Genomic DNA, 23,350 nt, shown 5'->3' with positions numbered 1-23,350 from the left:
TCCAATGGCAACCCTCACAGTACCAACGGGGGGGAGGGGGGGGGTGTACTTGGTGCCCACCTTTTGAAAATATCGTAATCTGGTTTCGGACTTCATATTTTAAAACTATGAAAAAATATTTACTGTTCTTAATGATTTCTTATATCACATTCTGTAACTGTAACAAATTTTTCAGTAAAACGTAACCCAATAATTTAGTATTAGAAGTGAGTGTGACTTTTCACAACAAACAGGTTTAGGACCCTTTTTACACCTTTATATAATGAGAGCTGGCGCGCCACTCTCTCACTTTAACAACATTCTTGGTCAGATTAACATTCATAATTTAGTGCATGATCTCGGTGATCCCCGGTACTACATTTGCTATTTGTGGTTAACGACTTTTTCTACATAAGAAAATTATGGGCAGAATGCTCTTGTAACTGCATACGTAGCCTGTAGAGAGCTCATACCCAGGGGGCCGTAGCGGAGGTGACCAAGAACAGGACGCGAGATGGATTTGGGGCCAAAACTGCTGAGCACAGCGACCTGGCTGTGCGAGTGATTCTGGGAAACAGAGTTCAGTGGATCGTACCTACAGAGGGACTTCTGGCGGAAGCAGTCTCCTTTTTCCGCTTAGGCTTGGATAGTAGGGCGCCAGTTTGCAAAATATTTTACCTGGGCCAAGCGACAGTCCACCATGAAAGACAGCCAGATGGCTGAAAGTGGGTGGAGGAAGCTACGAGGGTCGATCAATAAGTAACGCCCCACATTTTTTTCTCAGAACATATTTACTGTTAAGTCAGAATTTGGTGATCATATACATCAACATGTCTTGTCTATGTCGTATTAGTCTTCAACACGTTCTATGGCTGTACACCAACGTTGTGGCAGAGCATATATTCCTTGCTGGTGAAAGCTCTTGTCCTGTAGACTAGCCATGTTTTCACTTCATGACTGACACTCCCATCATCTTCAAAGTGTGTTCCCCAAAGAGATGGATGTCCGAGGGTATCAGGTCTGAACTGTAGGGTGGATGAGGCAAGGATGTCCAACCCAATTTGGCGATGGGTTCCCGGGTTGTCAGACTTGAAATTTCGAACCATTCTGGCAGATGGCAAAGTCGTAGAACGTTATTATGTTGGAGCAAAACTTCTGCTGGTTTCTTGTTCGATCGAACATGTCGGAGCCGGTTCCCGAGTTTATTCAGAGTCTTCACGTATCCCTATGAATTGATGGTTGTCCCTCTTGGTCTCACATCCAGGAGAATGACGCCAGCACACTCCCAGAAGACTGTCACCACGACTTTTCCGGCAGAGGGAGTTGTCTTGAATTTCTTCTTTTGTGGTGAACGAGGATGATGCTACCCCATGGACTGCCTTTTTTGTTTCCAGCAGAAAGTGGTGCACCCAGCTTTCGTCCTCCATAACGATCCATGGCAGAAAGACCTCCCCGTCAGTCTCAAAACGCTCTAACAATTCAGATGAAATGGCCTTTCTTTGAATCTTGAGGTCTGCTGCGTGCATTCGTGGAACCCATCTCGAGCATCTCTTTGAATATCCGAGAGTCTCGATCATTGCAGACGCACTTCCCATGCTGACCGACAAGTGTAGAGCCAATTGCCGGCCTGGGCGGCCGAGCGGTTCTAGGCGCTACAGTCTGGAACCGCGCGACCGCTACGGTCGCAGGTTCGAATCCTGCCTCGGGCATGGATGTGTGTGATGTCCTTAGGTTAGTTAGGTTTAAGTAGTTCTAAGTTCTAGGGGACTGATGACCTCAGAAGTTAAGTCCCATAGTGCTCAGAACCATTTGAACCTTTTTTTTTTTTTTTTTTTTTTTTTTTTGTAGAGCCAATTGTTGAGTTGTGATGCGCCGGTCGGCACGAATAATGGCATCTGCACGTTTCAGCATGTATGGAGCGTGGCTGTGACAGGACGTCCCGCGCGTGGCTGATGATGGAGCTCTGTTTCTGCATTTCCTGAGGCTGTAACTTTCTTTACCCATCGCCCAACTGTAGTCCTATCAACTTCAGCATTGCCATACACTGCATACAAACGGTTATGGATGTACACAACGGTTTCTTTTTCTGCACACAAGAATTCATTAGCAGCACGCTGCTTGTAACGTGAGTCGTATGTAGACGCAATTTTGACGCTGTATTACGGCTCTGCCATCTGCCAAGACAGTTCGAAACTTTACCGGAGCGCAAAACAAACCTCAAATGTGAAGCACCAACAAAGGCTTTTTTATGTATATAAATGACTTTTTAAAAATATGTGGGGCATTACTTACTGAACGACTCTCGTACTTAAGAGAGACTGCTGGAAACTGGGCTTTTGAACAAACGATGGGAAGTCAGAAAACTCCGTGCATTCTGATGTAAGAAGCTGGGGCAATACCGGCAGAATGGCTGGCATACGTGTCCTCTCCCCCCCCCCCCCCCCCGGCCACCCTCCTCACCACCGGGCGCCAGAATGTCGCCGGGCCCTTCTAGTGAGCGAAACGTAAATTACGTGGGCGTGACTGTCTGGGAAGCTTAACAACCTTCTTTTAGAAATTGCAAACGGCCAGCCCAGAAAAATTAGATCAGTCCATAAAGAGGGATTGTGGTCCCATCTAGGTAGAGGTTTCTTGTTGAAACATGGCTATGCTAACCGCGAGCACGTCCCCTCCCTAGACTAAAATCTTCTTTTTTTCTAATAAGGTAGATTTGGAGTCGCTGATTGGCTCCTGTCGGGATATGCGAAATAGAGATTTGCTCCTGCAGCGTTGGAACCCTGCTGCTGTGACTGGATTGGCTACCAGGGCAACAGAAAAGTCAAAAGGGGAAGATTCAACGAGTAGAGGATAGTTCGATTGGTTTGTGCAATGTGGGGGCGGTTTCTTTTTTGTTAATTTGGCTCCCATACCGAGGCTTGATGCCAACGGCCTTGCCGCAGTGGTAACACCGCTTCCCGTCTGATCACCGAAGTTAAGCGCTGTCGGGCTGGGCTAGCACTTGGATGGGTGACCATCCGGTCTGCCGAGCGCTGTTGGCAAGCGTGGTGCACTCAGCTCTTGTGAGGCAAACTGAGGAGCTACTTGAATGAGAAGTAGCAGCTCCTGTCTCGTAAACTGACATACGGCCGGGAGAACGGTGTGCTGACCACATGCCTCTCCATATCCGCATCCAGTGACGCCTGTGGGCTGAGGATGACACGGCGGCCGGTCGGTACCGTTGGGCCTTCCAAGACCTGTTCGGACGGAGCGTTTTAATTATTTTTTTTTACCGAGACTTGGTGGATGGGGGTTGTGATTGTTTGGGGAACGTCGTCTTGTGGTCCTACCCTGGTGGAGAACTCCAGATCTTTCCCTAGTGGGTGAGACTTGCGGTCTGTGTTTTGTGGTGGACAAAGAGCCTGTGGCAGTTTCCAACTGTACCATCTTGCACATACACTCCTGGAAATTGAAATAAGAACACCGTGAATTCATTGTCCCAGGAAGGGGAAACTTTATTGACACATTCCTGGGGTCAGATACATCACATGATCACACTGACAGAACCACAGGCACATAGACACAGGCAACAGAGCATGCACAATGTCGGCACTAGTACAGTGTATATCCACCTTTCGCAGCAATGCAGGCTGCTATTCTCCCATGGAGACGATCGTAGAGATGCTGGATGTAGTCCTGTGGAACGGCTTGCCATGCCATTTCCACCTGGCGCCTCAGTTGGACCAGCGTTCGTACTGGACGTGCAGACCGCGTGAGACGACGCTTCATCCAGTCCCAAACATGCTCAATGGGGGACAGATCCGGAGATCTTGCTGGCCAGGGTAGTTGACTTACACCTTCTAGAGCACGTTGGGTGGCACGGGATACATGCGGACGTGCATTGTCCTGTTGGAACAGCAAGTTCCCTTGCCGGTCTAGGAATGGTAGAACGATGGGTTCGATGACGGTTTTGATGTACCGTGCACTATTCAGTGTCCCCTCGACGATCACCAGTGGTGTACGGCCAGTGTAGGAGATCGCTCCCCACACCATGATGCCGGGTGTTGGCCCTGTGTGCCTCGGTCGTATGCAGTCCTGATTGTGGCGCTCACCTGCACGGCGCCAAACACGCATACGACCATCATTGGCACCAAGGCAGAAGCGACTCTCATCGCTGAAGACGACACGTCTCCATTCGTCCCTCCATTCACGCCTGTCGCGACACCACTGGAGGCGGGCTGCACGATGTTGGGGCGTGAGCGGAAGACGGCCTAACGGTGTGCGGGACCGTAGCCCAGCTTCATGGAGACGGTTGCGAATGGTCCTCGCCTATACCCCAGGAGCAACAGTGTCCCTAATTTGCTGGGAAGTGGCGGTGCGGTCCCCTACGGCACTGCGTAGGATCCTACGGTCTTGGCGTGCATCCGTGCGTCACTGCGGTCCGGTCCCAGGTCGACGGGCACGTGCACCTTCCGCCGACCACTGGCGACAACATCGATGTACTGTGGAGACCTCACGCCCCACGTGTTGAGCAATTCGGCGGTACGTCCACCCGGCCTCCCGCATGCCCACTATACGCCCTCGCTCAAAGTCCGTCAACTGCACATACGGTTCACGTCCACGCTGTCGCGGCATGCTACCAGTGTTAAAGACTGCGATGGAGCTCCGTATGCCACGGCAAACTGGCTGACACTGACGGCGGCGGTGCACAAATGCTGCGCAGCTAGCGCCATTCGACGGCCAACACCGCGGTTCCTGGTGTGTCCGCTGTGCCGTGCGTGTGATCATTGCTTGTACAGCCCTCTCGCAGTGTCCGGAGCAAGTATGGTGGGTCTGACACACCGGTGTCAATGTGTTCTTTTTTCCATTTCCAGGAGTGTATTATGTGTCACGAGGGTGAACTTATTCGTCCTGTGTTGGCAGCCTGACGTTTGACAATTACAGCATGCACCATCATGCCTGTGAGTCAAATTGGTTTGGCCAGACCAGTGAATGGGTGCACCTCACACTGAAATACGCCGAGACTTCAGGGCTGTGATAAGGTAGTTTCCCGCTTTCTGATAATCAGAAGGCCAGACCGCGTGGTTTTCATATTTTCGTGTACGCTTCAGAAGATTAAAGCTGTCGCAGCGACCGCTCCTTGCCGACAACGCGCCGTTTTCTCGTGCCTCCTGAATCAAGGCGAAAGGGTACAGTACTGTTGCACCGGCGTAGAGCTGTTGAATGATATTCGCAGCTCAAATGAACCATAGTTTTTGGTACAGCCGATCGTAGCTGATTGCATTTGAATAGAGTTAGGCCTCACAGTGGGTTCATGTAAACAGAGTCACGTTGCGTTGTAAAAGGGATTATTTCAGGGGAGAATTTATATAGCTTACATCCCAATGTATGCTATGCCTATCAAACACCATTTCTTAACTGATTTGTGTTTGTCATTTTTTGTGTAAGATTTAGCAACTGGTTCTCCAGAAAGGTGTAGTTACCAAAGGTTTAATAAAACTTGTCATTATTTTCTGAACTGTTCTCATTCGTACTCCCTCTACTATTCACTGTTTTCATTTTGTTGTGTTGCTGCATGAGTACACCAGCAATTTAAAATTCAGTACTTTAATCTGATTATTAATTTGACTTCTGAAAGTGATTACACGCACAGGGCAACACAAGTGCCATGGGTATATTCACTAATTCGTATAAAAGACTCATGTGAGCAGCCCATGATTTGAAGGTTATTGACAATATAATACTTTCATGTATGTAAGGATAACAGTATTTAGCTTTACTCAGACACATATTTATGATTAAAGTAAGCGATTGATTGCAACTGGCGCCCCTTGGCCAGGATTTCGGATCATGGCACTTTTATGATGTAGTTAGTGCGTTATCTCGCGGGACAGCCCCGTTGTTTACTTTTTTTTCAAAGTGAGACTATTGTGCACAGAACATTTAGACTCGGTCTTGGTGCTATGCTTTGTATCTCAGAAGTTTGTAGTATGTGGTAGTCACATCTTCAACTTTTGTGCTCCTGTCGCTCTCAGTTGCGTGTAATGTTACGTTATGCTGATAGGCGGCCCACAAGTAAAAACTATGGACATATCGTTATATGTTGTAGTAATTTTATTTCGGTGTATGTATCACTGATGTCTCTTTTTTATGTTTCTTATTGGGTCTTATCAGTGACTTCTGCGACATTAGTTGTCTGATGTATCGTTGCTAACAGCACTGTGAAAGCTATTGTGGAAGAACTTTGATTATGGGGATGTGACCTTCGACCATAGATACTAGTAGACTGGCCTTGCTGTGCAGAAGCTATAGGGCTGGTGTGGCTCCAACATAAACCACGTGACTGTTGGCAAAACGTGGCGGGATTTCAAATGAGCGGTCTGCCATCCTGTGTTTGTATCGTATTTTACCCACATTTCTCAATTGACTGCCAAACGCTTCCAACAAAAATTATTTTTTTATTTGCGAAAAATTATTGTCAGATCTACATTTGACCTGGATTTGTTCACAGTACCATTTATAAAATCTAAAAAATATATCGAAGGCCCCTCTGGTGGGCAGTGGGACTAAATTACTATAAACTATCAGTTAAAGTAAAATGTCGTTAAAATTCTTTTAAACAGTAAGAGTGGGCTCGTGTCAAAACTTTAAATATTGGATTCGCCGCGTTTTGAGCTCTAGTCACTTACAAAAGAAAATGGTATATGGGAATTATGTCAACTATAGGTCCCGAAATTGTCGACTTTAGGAGCAGGTCCATTTTAGAGTATCAATTTTAGGTGCACTTCAAAGGTTCAGTTCCTATTATTTTTAGAAAAGTTTACACTATCAATTTAAAAAAATGATATTTTAGATGAAAGGCGAGACTCTGAACTTTCAGAAAATAATTTTGGAATGTACATTTATTTAATAGTATTAGAAGGTAGAAAAAATGCTCTTCATGTGTCGACTATAGGTGCTCTTACCTTATTATAATCTCACTTGTATATACAAAAAGGCGCCTATGTGCAGATGGCTTAAAGTTTTTCCGTTTCAGGGCCTGTATCCAAAGGTGTCTTCGGTTTTCATCCTTAGGGATCCTATGAGTAGGAACGAGAAACACTTATACTTACTTCTGTAACCGAACTTTCACAGATACTTTCCAAAATGTAATATGAGTCTGCCTTTACAGGCATCACTTTCAACACTTTAATTTACGTGATACTCTATTTCAAGTGTAAAAAACGTATAAAAGTCACTTCAGCAGATTTCAATAAACGCATCTGCATTATCATAGAAACACACATGAAATGTAATGCCATTTCCCCCGACAAAACGCTGAGTACAGCCATAAGCGCAACACGAAACAACCATGTTTTGCCAACATTCACGTGACTTTAGCCCAGAGATGTTGGAGCCACGAAAATGACGTCAGGGCCAGTCTATTATATTTATGGTCGAAGGATGTGACCGACATTTTAGAGTAGGTTTTGTTTCATGAGCTTAGGGATAAATGTGTGCATTATTTAAAAGAAAATCAGAATAGAGTTGAGGAGCGTGTTGCGTTAGATTCGGAAACATGCGGAAGTAGCAAACGAATTGAATGCTCACGAGAAGCAAAGCTCGTGTGTACAGTGAGAAAGGCTGTGCACTGTTGTCGTCCAAAATCGAACACGAGCGAGCCACTGATGCAGAACAAGATAGAACGGCGGAAGAATTCCATTTAATTCAGTCTGCAGACAGGGCGCATGCTCCGATGATGAGGGTTAAGTTCACTCAGGAAATGAAAGTGAAAATGAGACCGCAGGTCATGCGGGTTCTGTAAATACGGAAAGAGGTACAGTCAGGGAAAGTAACAGACCGATTTCGCAGGCAATGCGCCGTAGAGCAATCGAGTCGCGAGCGTCTAGTTCTGGGGACGTTCCTGGAAATGCATAGCTAGAATACAAAATGTGTGTGAATTCCTAAGGGACAAACTGCGTAGGTCATCGGTCCCTAGACTTACATACTACTTAAACTAACTTATGCTAACATACACCCATGCCCGAAGGAGGACTCGAACCTCCGGCGGTAGGGGCCGCGCAATCCGTGACATGACGCCTCAAATAGTTCACATGGCTCTAAGCACTATGGGACTTAACATCTGAGGTCATCAGTCCCCTAGACTTAGAACTACTTAAACCTAACTAACCTAAGGACATCACACACATCCATGCCCGAGGCAGGATTCGAACTTGCGACCGTAACAGCAGCGCGGTTCCGGACTGAAGCGCCTAGAACCGCTCGGTCACAGAGGCCGCCCATGACACCTCAAACCGCGCGGCCACTTCGCCAGCCAGAACCATAGCTGGGTCTTTTCCTCACCTTTGACGTAGATAATCGTCCCAAGATGATCGAATATTCGAAGTGACGTCATCATTTCTTTATAAGGTATACTAGGATCGTCCCAGTGGAGTCTATGAAAGAAAGTTGTTAGCCACTTTGCACTCTTCCGTGTTTTAGAACAGTTCACATCCTTGAAAGGCCTCGATGGTGCAATTCTTGTTGATAATGTCTCTATTATACCAGGATCTTCAGTGTATGCTATTAGTGCAACTTCTTTAGATAAAATTGTCTACACTCGTCATAATTGAAACCTTGAATGTCGGCTGGCCTGTATGGCCGAGCGGTTCTAGGTGCTTCAGTCTGGAACCGTGCGACCGCTACGGTCGCAGGTTCGAATCCTGCCTCGGGCATGGATGTTTGTGATGTCCTTAGGTTAGTTAGGTTTAAGTAGTTCCAAGTTCTAGGGGACTGATGACCTCAGATGTTAAGTCCCATAGGGATCAGAGCCATTTTTTTGAACCTTGAATGTCGGCAACAACGTTCACACTGCAAGCTGTCATTATGAAATGCTCTGGGCATGCCACTGCACTTGGCCATTTATACAGCACATTGCACAACATCAGTAAGTGGGCAATAGTTAAGCCCACGGTCATGTAGAACTAGAGCATACCCTGCAGTGTATTCTGAGAAATTTGATAAGGATTCAAATTCTATTCTTACATCTATTGGTCCTGATTTAAGTATCTCGTTAATCTTAGAATAATCTATCACGGTGATTGGTGGCCATCATTGAATTTCCATGGACCGAGTAGGCATCCTTCCTCTTCGACACCTGCATAGTAAGAAGCTGGAACCTTGCATACATGTCAAAAGCTACACTGTATACATTCTGATCCCACTGTAGCACTAGACCGTCATACGGATAGAATTCTGAATGCAAGTAGACTGTGGAATTAGTTTAATTACAGTTGTCAATTACGGTGGCATCATTTGCTAAATTCCCCCTTCTACGGTGTTTCCAGCTGCACGGGGTTTTCATAGCCCATGTTTGTCTGCTCGCTGTCGGTAACACCGGGTACTCGAAAATCTCCCGTGAGCGGAAGGTTGACGGCAGATATGTACCGGTATTCAGAACTTTTAAAAGCTTCAAATGCTCTTCGTCTGCCACAGTGATGTGCGGCGTTTTCAATATAATTTTATTGATGATGATCTGATTCTCCTCTTGAACTGCTTCAGTGTATGAGCTGCTATCCGTTGCACTTCGTACCAGGATAAACTTCTCTTTAACATTCATAATAATTCGCTGCATGTCCTCAAAGTACCCCATAAACCTACGCTTTCGCCGTTCTGCTCTCAGGCTCGTCTATAAACCATTCTGCACTTTCTAAATCATTCAGTTCCGAGGGAGATGATGAGACATATATTTCAAGGGTTGATGATATGCCAACATTACGTGTACCATCAATCTCTACCCCGCTAAGATCATGTCGCATTTACTGGAACAGGAAAGCGAAAGCATTACATGTAAGTTTTGATCCCACTGTATGACTACCGTCCTTCTTCTTAAGTCATCCATCCAAATATATCAAACTCTTGCTTGGAAGAGTTATAGCGTCTTGGTACTGAATGGCAATCCTAATTTCATAGTTTTTGTTAAGGTATATGCGAGAAGTACTCCTGGCGATGATTCGCTCATTATATTCCACTGGGTGAGATATACCGGGTGATCAAAAAGTCAGTATAAATTGAAAACTCAATAAACCACGGAATAATGTAGATAGAGAGGTAAAAATTGACACACCTCCTTGGAATGACATGGGGTTTTATTAGAACAAAAAAAAAAGTTTGCAAAATGTCCGACAGATGGCGCTGGACAGTAAAACGTCAGTGGCTGCGCATGACAATCGTGTATAAAAGGAGCTGTAATGTTACAGAATCGCATCATCCCCAGCCTGACTGATAAACACCTGCTGGAACGTACGATGTTTATGCAGGATGGCGCTCCACCCCATATTGCTAGAAGCGTGAAAGATCTTTTGCGCGCGTCGTTTGGTGATGATCGTGTGCTCAGCCGCCAATTTCGTCGTGCTGGGCCTCCCAGGTCCCCAGACCTCAGTCAGTGCTAATATTGGCTTTGGGGTTACCTGAAGTCGCAAGTGTATCGTGAATCGACCGACATCTCTAGGGATGCTGAAAGACAACATCCGACGCCAATGCCTCACCATAACTCTGGACATGCTTTACAGTGCTGTTCATAACATTATTCCTCGACTACAGCTATTGTTGAGGAATGATGGTGGACATGTTGAGCATTTCCTGTAAAGAACATCATCTTTGCTTTGTCTTACTTTGTTATTCTAATTATTGCTATTCTGATCAGATGAAGCGCCATCTGTCGGACATTTTTTTTACTTTTGTATTTTTTGGTTCTAATAAAACCCCATCATTCCAAGCAAGTGTGTCAATTTGTACCTCTCTATCTACATTATTCCGTGATTTATTCAGTTTTCAAATTTATACTTTTTGATCACCCGGTATATTTGTAAGCGCCCTGTCTGTGGCAGCGCTGCTGGGGGGCTTTTTTTGTTTATGAACAGACCTAGTCCTTTCTTGTATGGTTTCAAGTATAGCCCTTTTCCGGGGCTGCTGCCTCCATCGCGTGGTTATGTCTTCGTGCCTCCTGCAGTTGCTCCTGAGAGCTTTGTGCATTCGCGACTGTTCTGGCAATAACCAAAGCAACCCCAGGCAATGAACCCACCGCTGAGAGCCTGGCTAAGGCAGGAATGAGGAAGGGAATAATTCCACCCGACATCTAGGGTACTGGTAGAACCATGGGTGGTTTAATCGACCTTTTTTTTCTCGCTCCTTTCTGCTTCAGGGCGCCTTCACCTGCATACAGCTCTGTCAGGATACCGTTATCCATGCACCCTTTTGTCATCTTTTTCTTTGGCGCCCTACGTGCAGAGCTCATAAATTGGCTGAACTTCTTCACACCCAAGCCTAACTTAACTTTACACGCATAGTTTTTTCAACTGCAATTGCTGCAATGCGTTGACTGATACCAACGTCCCTTCTCACACATGTTGCCTTAGCTTTATCAGCTAAAATTCGATCGGTCGTGTGACGATCTTTATTTGCTGCGTATACGATGTCGTGTTCCGTACATGCTTCGCCGAGTAGATTTATTCCCTTATCACCGCATATTAAACGATTTTGAAGTTATATTCCAGGTGTACAGTAGTTATATCCAGGAATGTGTAATTCGACTGGTATTTCGTCGAGAATACGGCCTCCTCTCCTAATGCGCCTCCTATCACGCATGTTATGCTACTGAGGTGGTTGTGGTATGCGCTCCCTGCTGTACAACAAATCGTTAGCGTCGATCCAGCTGTTTTGTGATGCGGGAAAATCAGGCCATTTAACTAACGCTCTATTCCCACGACGCCATATGACACTCTCTGAGAGATACACGTATGGTTCCGAACTATTCCATTACTTTTGTGTGTAAAAGCATCCTGCAATTTCAGTACCCTTGCTGTCTTTTAACAGGTAGGTTCCACGATTCGTTCTCCGCACTTTGTAAACTGAATATCTCTGTCGACCGGTTTGGCATCTAAGACTTCTCAAATGCTGTCTAGTTTTTTGAAATACGCACTAAATCACCTACATTAAATTGCTGTTTGCGCCGATCTAACATTTTAATACGACTATATACTGCATCTATAAATGTATTATCACGAACATCGAATGGTCTCATTTTTATTGTGCGATGTTTGGTTCGATTATACTGTGCAATATGTGTGGAAGAATATCGATCCAGTTGTGTGAAATTGAATTGCATTCACATTTGGGTTTTCACTGTTCTATTCAGACTTTCCACGATACTCGCCTTTGGGAAGGTGAACGTCGAGCAGTGATGTATTCCCTACCGCTCAATCTCGGCCTTGAAATATTTATTATAAAACACAACGCCGTGATCTGCTTGAAGGATGTCCGGGCTTCGATTCATCCCCGTCTCCAGCAATCCATCAAACACATGAGCTACATCCTCCCCTGTTTTCGCTTTCATGAATAATGCCCAGGCATATTTAGAATAAGTATCTATGACCATTAAATATATATCTCAATCCGTTACTCACACGTGAATATTCCCTGCCACAGTGAAACGTCCCCTTTGAACAATTATACACGACTGTGCTAAACCTGACACACAATATTATTTAGCGCAACGCAATCTGACTTTCAAAAATCCCTACAAAAGAATGGCCCTGAATAACATTAAACTATACCTTTCAGAAATCACTTACCTCACAAAAATCTTCGTTACACAAGCTACTGCAATACAACGAGCGCCACTACTGCCAGCTAAATAAAAGATTCAAACTACTGAAGGCACTAACTACTGATAGTCTTAGCAAATGAAAGATTCTAATAGAGAACAAACAATGTATTTACCTCAATATTCATAATATATACAGCAGTTCATGACATTTTTCAAAACTCCGCCATCTCTCTCCCCACATCCACCACTGCTGGCGGCTCACCTCCAACTGCCCAACGCTATGCGCTGTTAACATCCAGCTGCCCAACAATACAATGGCAGACAACAATGCAAACTAGCCACAGACTGCCCACAGCACAGACAGTGATTTTCGTACAGAGCGCTACGTAACGTTACCAATATAAAAATCTAAACAGCCTACTTACATAGCCCCCATGCTCCCCACAAAAAATTTTACAAATGGTGTTGGGCACTGGCCAATACAGATTTGAAAAAAATTTTTATAATTACAATCACAAAGATATCAAATGCACACACTTATTAATACAATGTTGGTCAACAGCTAAAATTTTCTCACAGTCAATAAAGACAGTCCTGATCATTCATCAGAGTAAAACTGCCATTTCTTTTCTCAAAGTCTGAGCAGTAAAAGACAATGCACACAGAAGTAGTGGATTTCCATGCAGTATTGAAGAAGTAGTGGTGTCCTTCCAACGGAAAGACAGTGCTGACTCTTGACATGCTGACAGGTAATGGGCCACAATGGAGCAAACCCACAGCAGAGTCATTCAAAGTTCTGACGAATATTGGTAGCTAGGTCATCACAGAGCAGACCCACTGCAGTCCTGGTAGAGAGTATTGGTGGGCCACCAGAGATGCAGACCCACTGTAGTCCTTGTAGAAATTGTGGACAGGCCCACTGTAGTCCTGGTAGAGAGTATGGTATTGGTGGGCCACCAGAGATGCAGACCCACTGTAGTCCTTGTAGAGATGGCCAGCAGCCATCTGTTGCGACTGTGCAGGTGCACAATCACCATCGAAGAGTCTTGCAGAGAAGATAGCAAGTCCATAAACCACCACTTGTCATAATATATATATCAGTTCATGACAAATTACAAAACTCCGCCATCTCTCTCCCCACGTCCACCACTGCTGGCGGCTCACCTCCAACTGCCCAACGCTATGCGCTGTTAATATCCAGCTGCCCAACAATACAATGGCAGACAACAATGCAAACTAGCCACAGACTGCACACAGCACAGCCAGTGATTTTCGTACAGAGCGCTACGTAACGTTACCAATATAAAAATCTAAACAGCCTACTTACAACAGGTCGTCCAAAACTTTAATCATATCTTCAAGGATATGCTTTGTGTACTGGTTTGTGAAGTTTTCGAACTACAGTCTCCATTCATATTCTATGATAGCTCTCTCTCTAAGCTCAGATATTACTGAAACAACTTTGTTTGAATGAGCTGTATTACCAGCGGCAGCTGATGTCATAAGCAGTTGTAGCCGATCTATTAACTCCTTGGGGTCGTCGTAACATATACAGGATGGTCCATTGATAGTGACCAGGGCAAATATCTCACCAAATAAGCGTCAAACGAAAAAACTACAAAGAAAAATTGTCTAGCTTGAAGGGGGAAACCAGATGGCGCTATGGTTGGCCTGCTAGATGGCGCTGCCATAGGTCAAACGGATATCAACTCCGTTATTTTAAATAGGAACCCCCCTTTTTTATTACATATTCGTGTAGTACGTAAAGAAATATGAATGTTTTAGTTGGACCATTTTTTTTTCTTTGTGATAGATGGCGCTGTAGTAGTCACAAACGTATAAGTGCGTGGTATCACGTTACATTCCGCCAGTGCGGACGGTATTTGCTTCGTGATAAATTACCCGTGTCAAAATGGACCGTTTACCAATTGCGAATTGCGGAAAAGGTCGATATCGTGTTGATGTATGGCTATTGTGATCAAAAAAAGGGCGTGCGGTATGTATGCTGCTCAGTATCCTGGACGACATCATTCAAGTGTCCGGACCATTTGCCGGATAGTTACGTTATTTAAGGAAACAGGAAGTGTTCAGCCATATGTGAGACGTCAACCACGACCTGCAACAAATGATGATGCCCAAGTAGGTGTTTTAGCTGCTGTCGCGGCTAATCCGCACATCAGTAGCAGACAAATTGCGCGAGAATCGGGAATCTCAAAAAAGGCCGGCGTTGAGAATGCTACATAAACATCGATTACACCCGTACCATATTTCTATGCACCAGGAATTGCATGGCGACGACTTTGAACGTCGTGTACAGTTCTACCACTGGTCACAAGAGAAATTACGGGACGATGACAGATTTTTTGCACGCGTTCTATTTAGCGACGAAGAGTCATTCACCAACAGCGGTAACGTGAAGCGGCATAATATGCACTATTGGGCAACGGAAAATCACACCTCCAGTCGCTTACAATAAAGTCTTGATGCTTCACCCACCCTGCCATGATACCTACTACGTCAGGCACTGGCGTGCGTTGGTTTTTTTTATAGAAAATAATGAACACTATGCCCTCCCATAATATTGACTATATCAGGTACTGGCGTGCAATGGGCTTTTGTGGGGAATTTAGTTAAATGACATAATTTTCTGCTGTTGCATTTTTGTAGTGAAAATACTTGTGGGAATAGCTTTAGTACTTGCAATATAATGAGAGATAAGAAATAAAAAAAACATAAACATCGTTACATACACTTTTATTTTGTAATCATACGCGATATGTACTACATCAACAGGGTCTTTCTTTATTTCAACACCAGTACAGAATACAGAAAATAAGGCCCTCTTGCAAGCACTGAATTCAGCATGTATTTCTCTCAAACTGACTGGCAGTACATTTGTTTTCGTTGGCACCATATTCACCCACTATTCAAAGTCGTCTATATGCACACTGTTCATACTTAGATCCTCTGCAATACCTCTATACACAGCTTTAACACAAGGCAACCATCTGTTCAGTCTCTCCAACACAATGGGTAACATCATCTGTAGACTGAAAAATTCCCTGTCGGTGAAGTGCTGTAGATAAATGGATGTGTCACGGGATTTCACGCGGAGTGCAGAGTCATTGTTCACTGTTGTAATGGGTAGAGTTAGAGCAGCAGAGTAAATGTCTGGAGGAGAACTGCTCGGACGATACTCGGCGGTCAATTGCTGCTTGATGTAGGATTTCCACGACACAGTTCATCCTATTCTACCTCCAAAAACCGCACTTTAACACTTTTAGCTACAAAAAAATGGCTCTGAGCACTATGGGACTTAACACCTGTGGTCATCAGTCCCCTAGAACTTAGAACTACTTAAACCTAACTAACCTAAGGACATCACACACATCCATGCCCGAGGCAGGATTAGAACCGTAGCAGTCGCGCGGTTCCGGACTGCGCGCCTAGAACCGCTAGACCACCGCGGTCGGCCCTTTTAGCTACATTCCCGATCTCTGTCACAACAAGCCAGTCTCTATCTGCAGTTGCCTCTATACCAATACGTAAGCGCTTTGAACCACTAGTAGTTGAATTATACACTGAAGTGAAGAGTAGTGGTGCACAGGGCTTAATTGGTTTTATTCTCATCCGCTACATCCTCACTTTGTCCTTGCCTATCACTGGAATATTCTGCGATGGTGTGTGTGATGGGGTCCAGTATCAACCTGTGTCATGCCGATTAGGACACCTGGTGCACTCCAGCGAGTCACAAGCTGGCTGGGTGTCTTCAACGGACAATAACAGCTGATAGTCCTGCTGCACCGAGCTGACAAGGAGCGCGACATGGTCCCAGTGCTGCCACTGCTGTCGGTCCCGGCAGGATCGGACACATCGCAGTTGCAGACCCCAACAGGCTGGAGGCCGTCGCATCCACCGATGAGTAAACAAGGAAAACCGTTACACATGGTGATAGAAGCACAAAGACTTACTCTTCCTCACACGACAGTAAACACAGACATTAAGCATGGGGTACTAACTCTTCTGTGGCTTCTTCCTGTTCTGTTGCTGCTGCAGCTGGGCAGTGCTGGATGATCTCGGCTGGCACCTCATGCTGACTGAAACACTGCAACTGTGGCTGCAGAGCTATCGCGGGCCTGCCTTATATCCCCTACATGATCGGATGCTGGGTTTTTATAGGCAACTGTCAATTTCAGGCGCCTCTTGTGGTAGAATTATATTTTAGCTCTGTACTTGGGCTTTTCTTCCAGGAGGACTGGTGTTCGAGTCCTAGACAGGATATCACCATTTTTAATTTCTCGCTATTTCCCGTGCGGGGGATGGCGTGGGACGTCAGCACAGCCCTGGGCCAAAGCAATTCCCACCAGAAATCGAAATTCCCGCCAAAACTCTAAATTCCCGCCAAAATTCGAAATTACTACCAATAGGGTAGGTTAGGAGGAATGGAGGGGGAGGGTGGGGGCTGGGACCACGTGCAGGCTGAGAAAATTCTATTTTTCCACGTAATCTCCAGCGCGAAACAAGGGCATGTGTGCCTTGTCGGTACCAATCCTTGTGCTGATGCCGGAGCCAGTGTTTCCGTGTGAACTTCCTTTGCTGATTAACAAACGCAGCGCCGAGTCGTAATGCGTCTGTCTTCGCGAGTGACAACATCAGCTGGCTGCAACATGTCAGGTGTAACAGTCGTGACTGGTCTCCTCGACCGCTGCAAATCGTGGAGTTCCGCCGAACCACGTTCTGATGACTTCACCCTCCGTGCCCAGCGACTAACTGTGCTTCTGCCGACACCAGATGCTCCATAGACTTCGCACAAGCGTTTGTGAATATTCCCCCACTGTTTCTTTCTCTGCAGTGAGAAATTCAATGACGGCACGTTGCTTGTAACGTACATCATCTACAGACGCCATTTTGAAACTGTCCTGCACCTACGCTAAATGTCGGAAGTGACGGAAACTTGGCGCACTCACTCAGGAGATTTCAAATAATACATACATAACCTTTCGCATGCGTAGCAGTGTTTTCCGCTAAGAGAAAAGAAAAGAAGAATGTGATGCATTACTTTCTGCGCAATCCTCGAAAAGAAACGTGTTTTAATGGAAATTATTTCAACAGTGAAAAAGTCAGAAATGAAACTTTGCAAAAATGCCAGGTTCGAGTCCTGGTCCCGAACACAGTTTTAATGTTGGGAAGTTTCAGATTAGCGCACACTTTGTTACAGAGTGAAAGTTCACACTGGAAGTCACAGTTATTTGACGAGTACAAATGTTATTTGGCCCTTAATAAGAAAACGAGATAGAAAGGACAAAGAAAAAGGCGCTATTTACTGCGCTGTAAATATTCTTTGGCACGTACATATTTTCTCGAGCAAGTAATTGTATATGTTTTGAAACGTTTGGACGACACCTCTCCCATTCTTTCGTTTCTCAGGAATGTGGAGAACATACCGAAGGACCATTGTTAATAACATCCGCTATCAATTTTACGATAATTGTTAAGAAACTGTATTGTCATTGATTGTTTCTAAATTCTGCTACAATATTTCGATTTTTTCGTAATAAGGATGTCTGTCATAACCTTACTTTCATCCCTCAGGTGCCAAATCGTACAGCTAACAGCTGTCACAACAAATATAATCTTGACGCCTACGAGTAAATGGAAATGACAACTTCTGACAGGCGAGATTCTGTACGTAAATAAAACGCTAGAAAAGCTGCTTAGGACTCACTTGCGACGAGTAGTCGAATGAAAGGAGAAAACGTGCATAACCATCTCGTATGCGCTTCTAAGTAGTCGAATTATTTTATGGAAGATTCGTGAGTGTGTTCACCATACATTATGCTGATGCATGATAAAATGTATCTCGTGTATTGTCTCCATTGCTGTACAGTTTACCTGAAAATCGCTCCGATCGAAGCTAATAGTGATTATACTGGAAGTCCCAGGAAGAATTATCAGTATTCAGGATTATGATAGGAACCATCATTCCAAGCAAAAAGAATCCAATAAACATAGGCTCTAACGTGCATATTTTAAGAGCAATGAGCACTTGTTCAGTAGGGAAGATGTATTTCACAGTATCGAAGATGAAGAAGTGCTCACAGCTCCTAAGGTATTCATTTTACAGACCACGTTTACTGGCCTTTTTCGCTTCGAATGATCATTCCTGTCATATCACTAAGTTCTGACTATTTCTCCCGGGACGCCCTGCGTGTTATTAAAAGGCAATTCCAGGAACCCGGTACAAGTTGCAGCGTAGGGACAACAAAAATCCTATTTTCAATATTTCGCGTAATTATTGGCCGAATTTAAAAATTTAAAATTGTGTCATAAACAGCTCATTAAGTGGTATAATCGTATGTTAAAAGTTTAGTACCGTAAGACAAGTATTAGCATTAGGAAATGTGTTTGTCTTAAGGTAGAGTTAAGTGACGGCGCGCAAATACCTGGATTTCGTTCATCCAGTATTTGAAAGCGAGAGCGTTTTGCCACTTCCACCAAACTTTACACATAATTTTCAATCTTTACGTAACTTCTTCTCGCTGACGACCGTGCACACAGTGGTGAAAGGAAAAAAAGATAAGCCTTTACTGTATTTTCGCTGTACCTGCCGTCAAATTTCAGAGTCTGGCATAATGTTTTAATTTATGGCTAGTTCCTTTACTACTAACTCTATTCGCAACACAGTTTGGATACTGTGTTTGCATACACCACTGGATGTACCTGCAAAATTATAGCACTGTATGCCACGTAGTTTAGGAGATATGACATCCTAAACATTTAGACGTGCGCAAAACTGACTTCAGTTAAAAATGGCGCGCACTAAGACTGCGACATCAGGCTTGACGTTTTAATTTATTACTTCTTTACTGCCAGCTCTATTCGCAACACAGTTTTCAGACGGTCTCTACATATGTGACGAAAGACACCTGCATAATTATATCATTGTACGATCCATATTTCAGGAGATATGTCATAAATACTGAGATGCGAGACAACCTTGCTGTTGCTTAAAGTGGAGCGCAAATTTTCCAATTTATATTTCTCCAATGTGTTATAATGAACGCACTTAGCCACGTGCAACAAGCTTTAAGCTTAATTTCAAACTTTTAAGGAACATTTTCTTGCCTACATGCTTAAAGGCAATTATTTATACATTATCACATTTATAATCAGACGCTTGAAGCTGTTTTATACCTGGGAGACGGATTATTTACAGAATTGCGGGTTTACTGGTAGAGGTATGTTTAATCAGCTTATGGTAGTACATAAATATGAATTTCTTTAAAAATTTACTAGTTTTGGGGCGCTCTGTACACAAAAATAAAGATGTTTGAAAACATACGGTAGCAACATAATTGCACACAGCTGAATGTCATACTGCATGGAAAAGTCTACCAGGCCATTACCCAGCAACGGATGTCGAATGGCCGTTGTGGATGTCACAAAATTGTCTCCGCCGAAACAGCGTACAGAAAAAAAAGTGACACGCGCGTTCGCCTAGAAGAGTGCTCTAGACGTAATCTTGTAGCCCAGTGGCTGCGGCTGAGTGCGACAAGGACGTGTTGCGAAAGCTATTACGGCGTCGTGTCGCGGTTCCGCCTACGCGGTAATGAACTTCGAGTTTTCCCTTTCCGTTCCGCGCGTGGCTAACCGCAGAGCGCCGTCTTTTGTTCTGCCCTCGGATTAGACGCGACCCGAGCCAGCGCAGAGGCAGAGCACTCTGGCGGAGATTTGTCTTGATGGCTGGCGGTCGTATCTCGGGCGCGCGGGTCGGCCGCCGTAATGAGCCTGCGTCTTTTATTACCATCTCTCTTTTTGTCTCCTAAAGCGGCGCGGCTGAGGTAACCGGAGCGCTCTTAAAACGCTGCACCGTCCCAAAAGACACTTACGGCCGCTCCGTGAGGACCCCGGCACCGGCTGCGCTGTACTCGGATGAGTCCAGCACCCTTCCGGCGAGTAGTCTTGACGTAAATTCCAGCATGAACAGGCCAGACCTGTCATGGCGACCAGACAGTCCACAGTAAAGTCATTCTAACAAGGGAAGACTGCAGCCTTGATAACCGTACCGGAAAGTGGCTCCCACTACAAAACTTTAATTGAAATGTTACTTCTTTCAGCACTAAGGTATGCTCTATATTATAATCGTCAAAAAACGTAGATTTGAAAGTTTTACTAACAAAAATTATTATTATTACTAGCCTGGTGAAATTATTATTATGGCAACAGACGTATGGAAAAGTGTAAAGCTCTATCTCTGACAATATTATCGTTGTCTATAATTTTTCTCTACAAACTGCTAGGCTATCTAGTGAAACTTTCTTATCGTTATCATAAAATCTGATATGTAACCATACAACACTGTATTATGAAAACTCTTATTCCGGAATGTCAGTATTCAAATATTTTCCAGAACTTCCCATCGGACATGCCAGTACTCTGATAGAAAAACGAAAAACTAAAATTAATTAATCTTCCTATAAATCATGTAAAATTAATTCTCCTGTATCTAATAGCGATTTTTAAAAGAGTATCTAACATCTAATGCACACAACAGACAACTTACCTCGTCTTGGCACTGCAACTGCACGAATGTTCTGCAACCAGCAATATGCTAAAATAATTCAAAGGAAATACTGCGGTCCATGCAGAGTGGAATGCATTGTGACAACTACTGATGCAACTACTCTCCTTTTTCTTTTTTATAGAAATTAAATGTTCAGGAGGTGTTTAGTCAACAAGCCTTAAGTGGTGTAAAAGTAAAAGGAATCAATAAAAACTTTTAATTTACAATATTCTGAAAATTAACGATTCACACACCGAAACAATTTACTCAGACCTTTCTTCTCCTTGGACAGTTTATTAGCAAAAACTTTAATTACTCCACAATATCTTTAATCAATTACAACGTATCTGGCCACAACAAAGATACGAATATTACTTTCATTGTATGCATAGACAAGTCTGACAACATCCCCCCAGTACGCAAGAAAACGACAACTATATGCAGCAAACAGGCAAATTACCAAAAATACTCGATAAATACATAAGTCTCCTCTGGTTGCACTAGCATGGTCTTGATGTGTGGATTCTCTCCAAGCCAGGCTGCGTCCAACTACTCTCAACAAAAGTTCGCTTGTTACCACTCATGATCATAAGTTTCAAACCCCTGTCTGGCCATCCTGATTTAGGTTTTCCGTGATTTCCCTACATTTCGTCAGGCAAATACTGGGATGGTTCCTTTGAAAGGGCACGGCAGACTTCCTTCACCATCCTTCCCTAACCCGACGGGACCAATGACCTCACCGTTTGGTCCCCTTCCCCAAATCAACAAACCAAACATGGTCATAATATCTTAGACTCAGAGTTGGTGTATGCACACAACACCAGAATGAATAGCCAATCTCCACAAAAAAAAAAAGATATGAGTGTTCAACTTTCGTAACCTCCACCCTCACATATTTAACATGTTGGCAAGGAGCAAACGCAAAATTCTTGCATAACAAACCTGAGGAAAATAGCATCAGATGTCTTACAAAGGTGATAAATTATATAAACATAAGCATAACATTACAACAGTTATGTACATAATAGGAAATTGATAAGCTGTACAACGTACTCAAGGAAAATAAAATACGAACGTCACTTATGCATGTAAGCACTCACATCTTCATAGCATTGATAGTACTCCATTTGACAGGATAACAAAATGTTATTTATTGTTCTTCGAGAGAGTAAAAATCATCTAGCAATAGAAAACCAGGTAATGAAACATGTTTTACGTGCAGCAGACAGGGACAACTCACGCTATGTCCACCAACAACTATACGGAATAGTTAATATATTCAAGTAAGGATTCACAAGCTTGATGTTTAAGCCACGCAGGATTATCCGAGCGGTCTAAGGCGCTGCAGTCATGGACTGTACGGCTGGTCCCGGCGTAGGTTCAAGTCCTCCCTCGGGTATGGGTGTGTTTGTTTGTCTTTAGGATAATTTAGGTTAAGTAGTGTGTAAGCTTAGGGACTGATGATCTTAGCAGTTAAGTCCCATAACATTTCACACACATTTGAACATTTGATGTTTAAGCAGACTCATGGACTAACTACATACACTATGTCCACTGACAATCAAACCCAAAAGTGTTAGTGTGTCACTCCTTTTCATATTCAGGTAAAGATACTGCACAGAAACAGTACTGATTGTACAAAACACAAGTAAACTTTGTTAAACGCCAAAAAATTCATGATAAGATCATAAAAGCACTTCAGTTGTATCTCTTTGAGAAAACAGGTTCTTGTAATCGACATGGAAGATCGAAGGTCTCATATATGACATAATAACAGAAATGAGTTATAGTGAATAAGTTGAAGTACACTTGTAAATATGAAGTCCAGTCAAACCACATGGTGGTGAACTTGTTCTGCACAAATACACTTTCTGAAAATATAGCATACAGCGTACCATGAAGTACGTGTGTCGATCCAGAGCATGCAAAATATGTGACATATAACATCACTGAATGACGCACTGATTTATCAAAAGACGTTAATGGTGACACATTTAAAAATGTTACTATTAATCGTAGATCCCAGTGTTGATGCGTACATGTTAATTACATGTGATTTAGATTGTCATACAAATAGAAAATTAGCATTACACGAAGATGCATTCAAAATACACAGTAAAAATTACAGGTAGATATTCAAAATATGAAGTTCATATAATCCAGTTTCTGTCGTAGATATTTAAGAAAAAATATATGCGACTATACATGCAATTCCTTTTTTTAACATAGCCAGTTCCGTTTTCATA

The 23,350-nt window shown here is 43.8% G+C and overlaps 1 pseudogene; it reads left to right on the top strand.

The window, feature by feature from the left end:
- The first annotated feature begins 2,899 nt into the window (after nt 1-2,899).
- On the top strand, nt 2,900-3,017 carry LOC126105053 (5S ribosomal RNA; annotated as a pseudogene).
- Nucleotides 3,018-23,350: the final 20,333 nt, after the last annotated feature.

This window comes from Schistocerca cancellata, chromosome 1 (assembly GCF_023864275.1).
Source record: "Schistocerca cancellata isolate TAMUIC-IGC-003103 chromosome 1, iqSchCanc2.1, whole genome shotgun sequence".
Taxonomy (NCBI): Eukaryota; Metazoa; Arthropoda; class Insecta; order Orthoptera; family Acrididae; genus Schistocerca; species Schistocerca cancellata.
Note: the sequence above shows the minus strand (reverse complement) of the source record. Positions and strands in the feature narration are given on the sequence as shown.